Source organism: Heterodontus francisci, unplaced genomic scaffold (assembly GCF_036365525.1).
Source record: "Heterodontus francisci isolate sHetFra1 unplaced genomic scaffold, sHetFra1.hap1 HAP1_SCAFFOLD_278, whole genome shotgun sequence".
Classification (NCBI taxonomy): Eukaryota; Metazoa; Chordata; class Chondrichthyes; order Heterodontiformes; family Heterodontidae; genus Heterodontus; species Heterodontus francisci.
Genome location: NW_027141343.1, coordinates 1,671,166 through 1,677,165, shown reverse-complemented (window position 1 = coordinate 1,677,165; position 6,000 = coordinate 1,671,166). Strand labels below are relative to the sequence as shown.

The 6,000-nt window shown below is 42.6% G+C and overlaps 1 non-coding gene across 1 annotated transcript; it reads right to left on the bottom strand.

Moving 5' to 3' along the window:
• Window positions 1-207: 207 nt before the first annotated feature.
• Window positions 208-280, bottom strand: trnaf-aaa (transfer RNA phenylalanine (anticodon AAA)). Its single transcript has one exon. It is a non-coding gene; the product is annotated as a tRNA-Phe (tRNA).
• Between the last annotated feature and the right edge of the window lie 5,720 nt (window positions 281-6,000).

Below are 6,000 nucleotides of genomic sequence, written 5' to 3'. Positions count from 1 at the left end.
AGGGATCGAGCTGGTGAGTGGAGCTGACTAGATTGCTCCGGGGAGAGCCAGCATGGACGTGATAGGCCAAACGACCACCTTCGATGCTGTAAATTACTCTGTGTTGTTTCTCAAATTCAATCCACTGGTGCTTGGGAAATAATCTCAAAATAAATTGTGCAACTGGAAAATCAGAACCAAGGCAAGGGACGCATAAGGAAGCAAAATTACTGAAACCCGGGATTGAACCAGGAACCTTCAGATCTTTAGCTTAACGCTCTCCCAACTGAGCTATTTCAGCCCTACATTAGCAGAGGCTTGTTGTCCTTGTTTTGGAAGAAAATACATACATTCAAGTTTTCCAAAAAATTAAAGAACACAACATGTGAGTAATATTCCCCATTGCTTTCTCAGTACTGATGGATTGTGAAGCGGGAGACAGCCAGAAGTGCCACTGAGCCGCACAGACCCCGAGCTGAGAATTAAATGAGATCAAATTCAATCTTTCACAGTGAGATGCTGCAGAGAGCTAAGAGTCCTGAATCAAAGCGAGACTTGCTCATTTCAAACACTCCCTGTACTCTCTGCTCATGAAGCCTTACAAAAGGGAAAAACAGACTGGCACTCAAACTCACAACCCTGCCATTAAAAGTCTCATATTCGACTGACAGAACTGTCACTTCTACTCGGTCTCTTATTGGATGGATGCAACTCCAACGCAGGGATGGCATTCAAATCCTCCCATGGGTCCACATGTCAGACTGAGTTCCATGTTGTAGACTCAAGCAAAGGAAATCTGCTCACTTCCAAAACTATCAGCGAATTGAAGCTGATTACAATCAACATCATCAGAGGTCAGAACTACCTGGTGAAAGAAGACACTCTGAAGAAGGATCCACAATTATTCAAAGGCATCGACAAAGTGAAAAACAAGAAAATCGATGAGTCAATGCAAGCCAAACAACAGAAACACTGAAGAATTCCATTCCATTCCAGTCCAGAACCCAGTCCTGTTGTTTTTGGAGTCAGGTCACAATTACAGCAACAACCTTTTATTCCCACTTGGCTATCTGTACATTTAGTTAATTACAATTTTGTCGACAAGCTCTTTGAATCCAGTTGTCTGGTCCTCAAGCCAGCTCCGCATGGAAGTCAATTCCACCTTCTGCAAGGCTGAAACCAATAGATAACCTTAATCTAAAAATGCCAGCAGACCAGGGCTCGTCTAAGACTTGAACCCGGGATCTCGCGCATGTTAATTAACCATACTCCCAAAGCGAAAATCATACCCATAGACCAACGAGCCACTGACAAGTCAGGCTTTATTAGCTGCTGTGGAATTTCACGTGAACCCCCCAGCCAATCATCCATTTTTTTTCAGATCAAAGCAACATCCTGCAAATGCTGAAATAAAAACAGAAAGTGCTGGAAATGTTCAGCAGCTCTGGCAGCATCTGTGCTGTGAGAAACACAGTTAACGTTTCAGGGCACTCACCTTTTGTTTCAGCCATCCTTTCAGACTGCTTCTGTCCATCCAACCTCACTTTCTATTCTATCCACATTCTAACCATTCACTACGTTGCTACATTTTTCATGAATTCCTCATTTCTTTTATTAATGACAATTTTGTATTTCTGGCCTTTGCTTCAGACACCACCACAAGTGGAATCATGTCTCCATCTACCCAATCAAACCACTTCGCTGTTTCCTCACATTGCAATGTTTCTTTTACCCTGACAGACTGTGGAGTTTCTGCTGCTTGATTGCAGTTCTTGCTTCCCGCCAGTAGATGTCACCTCACTCCAATACAGTGAAGTTTACAAATCTGAGTGAGACACAACAGGAAATAATTGTTCACATTATAGTGAATGTGTGGGATTTAGAAATACTAGGAGTGGAGACGAGTTATTATTGCACTCTGCTATTACATCTTTTATAATGGACTCCAGCATTTTCCCCACGACTGATGTCAGGCTAACCGGTATATAATTCGCTGTTTTCTTTCTGCCTCTTTTCTTAAATAGCGGAGTTACATTAACTACCGTCCAATCCATTTGAACTGTTCCAGAGTCGATAGAATTTTGAAAAAAGACCAGAAATGCATCTGCTATTTCAAGGGCCACTTCCCTAAGTACTCTGGGATGTAGATTATCAGGCCTTGGGGATTTATCGGCCTTCAATCCCATCAATTTCCCAAACATTCCCTACTAATACTGATTTCATACAGTTCCTCCTTCTCACTAGACCCTATGTTCCCCAACATTTCTGGGAGATAATTTGTATCCTCCTTTGTGAAGACAGATCCAAAGTATGTATTTAATTGGTCTGCCATTTCTTTGTTCCCCATTATAAATTCCCCCGTTTCTGACTGTAAGGGGCCCACATTTGTCTTCACTAATCTTTTTCTCTACACATATCTATAGAAGCTTTTACAGTCAGTTTTTATGTTCTCTGCTAGCTTACTCTCATACTCTATTTCCCCCTTCTTAATCAATCCTTTTGTCCTCCTCTGCTAAATTCCAAACTGCTCACAATCTTCAGGTTTGCTGCTTGTTCTGGCCATTTTATATTTCTCCTCCTTGGATCTAATACTTTCCTTAATTTCTTTTGTTAGCCACAGTTGAGCCACAATTCCTGTTTTACTTTTGCACAGACAGGAATGAACAATTGTTGTAATTCATCCATGCGCTCTTTAAATGCTAGCCATTGCCTATCCACTGTCAACCCTTTAAGTAACGTTCCCCAATCTATCATCGCCAACTCCCGCCTCATACCTTCTTAGTTTTCTTTGTTTAGATTCAGGACCCGAGTCTCGGAATCAACTCTCTCACTCTCCATCTTAATGAAGAATTTTATCATATGGGCGCACTTCCCCAAGGGACCCCACACAACAAGATTGTTAACTAATCCTTTCTCATTACACAATACCCAGTCCAGGATGGCCTGTTCTCTAGAGGTGTTATACACCTCTATCAATTCTCCACTCAATCTCCTTTGAGAAAGGCAGAATAATCCTAGCTTTTCCAACCTAACCTTGTAACTAAAATCCCCCATCCCTGGATCCATTCTGGTAAATCGCCTCTGCGTCCTCTCAAGGACCCTCACATTCTTTCTAAAGTCTGCTGAGCAGAACTGGAAGCAACACTCCAATTGGGGCCTAACCAGAGTGTTATAATGGTTCAGCATAACCTCCCTGCTTTTGTACTCAATGCCTCTATTTATAAAGCCCAAGATCCCATATGCTTTGCGAACCACTCTCGCAATATGACTTGCCACCTTCAAAGATTGATGCACATGAACCCCAAGTCCCTCTATTCCAGTACACTCTTTAGAACTGTGCCATTAAGTATCTACTGCCTCTCCCTATTCCTTATGCCAAAATACATCACCTCACACTTGTCACTATTAAATTCCATCTGCCACCTGTCTGCCCATTCTGCTAGCCTATCACTGTCCTGTTGCAGGCAGTTCATATCATCCTCACTGTTTGCCGCTCCTCCAAGTTTGGTGTCATCGGCATATTTTGAGATTCTACTCTGTATTCCAAGAGCCAAGTCAATTACCTTGAGCAAAAAAAGCAGTGGTTCTAGCACTGACCCTTGGGGAACACCACTGTCGACTATCCTCCAGTCTGACAAAGAACCATTTAATAAGACTCGCTGTTTTCTGTCCTTAAACCAATTTTCTATCCAATTGGACACTGACCCTCCTGTACCACGAACCTCAATTTTGTTAACCGCCCTTTTATGTGGTACCTTGTCAAACATTTCCTTAAAATCCATATAAACAACATCCACTGCATTCCCTTCATCAAGCTGCTCTGTTAGTTCATCAAAAAATGCAGTTAGATTCGTCAAGCATGAACTCCCATTTATAAATCCATGCTCACTCTCCTTAATTAACTCGAACCTCTCCAAGTGACTGTTGATTTTTTACCCTGATTATTCTTTCTAAAACCTTACCCACCGCTGCTGTTAATCTAACTAGCCTGTAGTTACCCGGACTGTCCTTACACCCTTTCTTGAATAAGGGTGTCGCATTTGCCACTGTTTAATCCTCTGGCACCTCCCCCGTATCCAGGGAAGATTGGAAGATTATAGCAAGCCCTTCCGTTATCTGCATCCGCATTTCCTTTCGCAACCTGGGATGTGAGCCATCCGGACCAGGTGATTTATCTTCCCTAAGCACAGCCAGCCTTTTTAGTACCTCCCTCTCCTAATTTGTACTCTCTCCATTGCCTCTACTTTCTTCACTTCAACTGATAGTTTGTCAAATTCCACTTCCTTAGTGATCACTGATGCAAAGTACTCATTAAGTAGATTAACATTGCCCTGCACCTCTAAGCTTATGTTATCCTTTTTGTCCCTAATAGGCCCGACTCAACCTCTTACTATGCACTTATCATTTACATGATGCTCGAGGATGTTTGGGTTTCCTTTCATGTTGACTGCCAGTCTATTCTCATAGAAATAGAGAATAAGCAAATATAGAAGATGTAAGTATTTCCCATCCTTGATGAGGTGGAATTTTTTATGTTGTGGGTGGTAATGTCTTGGCCCACGAGTGTGGTGGAAGCAGAGACAATCAATGATTTGAAAAGGAAATTGGATGGATACTTGAAGGAAAGAAACTTGCAGGAGGAAAGGGATCCAGCTGGTGAGTGGAACTGACTAGATTGCTCCGGGGAGAGCCAGCATGGACGTGATCGGCCAAATGACTACCTTCTGTGTTGTAAATGACTCTGTGTTGTTTCTCAAATTCAATCCACTGGTGCTTGGGAAATAATCTCAAAGTAAATTGTGCAACTGGAAAATCAGAACCAAGGCAAGGGACGCATAAGGAAGCGAATTTGCTGCAACCCGAGATTGAACCAGGGACCTTTAAATCTTCAGTCTAACGCTCTCCCAACTGAGCTATTTCAGCCCTACATGCACAGAGGCTTGGTGCCCTTGTTTTGGAAGAAAATTCATACATTCAAGTTTTCCAAAAAATTAAAGAACACGACATGTGAGTAATATTCCCCATTGCTTTCTCAGTACTGATGGATTGTGAAGCGGGAGACAGCCAGAAGTGCCACTGAGCCGCACAGACTCCGAGCTGAGAATGAAATGAGATCAAATTCAATCTTTCATAGTGAGATGCTGCTGAGAGGTAAGAGTCCTGAATCAAAGCGAGACTTGCTCATTTCAAACACTCCCTGTACTCTCTGCTCATGAAGCCTTAAAAAAGGGAAAAACAGAATGGCACTCAAACTCACAACCCTGCCATTAAAAGTCTCATATTCGACTGACAGAACTGTCACTTCTATTCGGTCTCTTATTGGATGGATGCAACTCCAACGCAGGGATGGCATTCAAATCCTCCCATGGGTCCACATGTCAGACTGAGTTCCATGTTGTAGACTCAAGCAAAGGAAATCTGCTCACTTCCAAAACTATCAGCGAATTGAAGCTGATTACAATCAACATCATCAGAGGTCAGAACTACCTGGTGAAAGAAGACACCCTGAAGAAGGATCCACAATTATTCAAAGGCATCGACAAAGTGAAAAACAAGAAAATCGATGAGTCAATGCAAGCCAAACAACAGAAACACTGAAGAATTCCATTCCATTCCAGTCCAGAACCCAGTCCTGTTGTTTTTGGAGTCAGGTCACAATTGCAGCAACAACTTTATATTCCCACTTGGCCATCTGTCCATTTAGTTAATTGCAATTTTGTCGACAAGCTCTTTGAATCCTGTTGTCTTGTCCTTTAGCCAGCTCCGTATGGAAGTCAATTCCGCCTTCTGCAAGGCTGAAACCAATAGATAACCTTAATCTAAAAATTCCAGCAGACCAGGGCTCGTCCAGGACTTGAATCCGGGATCTTTCGCATGTCAATTAACCATACCCCCGAAGCAAGAATCATACCCCTAGACCAACGAGCCACTGACAAGTCAGGCTTTATTAGCTGCTGTGGAATTTCACGTGAACCCCCCTGCCAATCATCCATTTTTTTTCAGATCAAAGCAACATCCTGC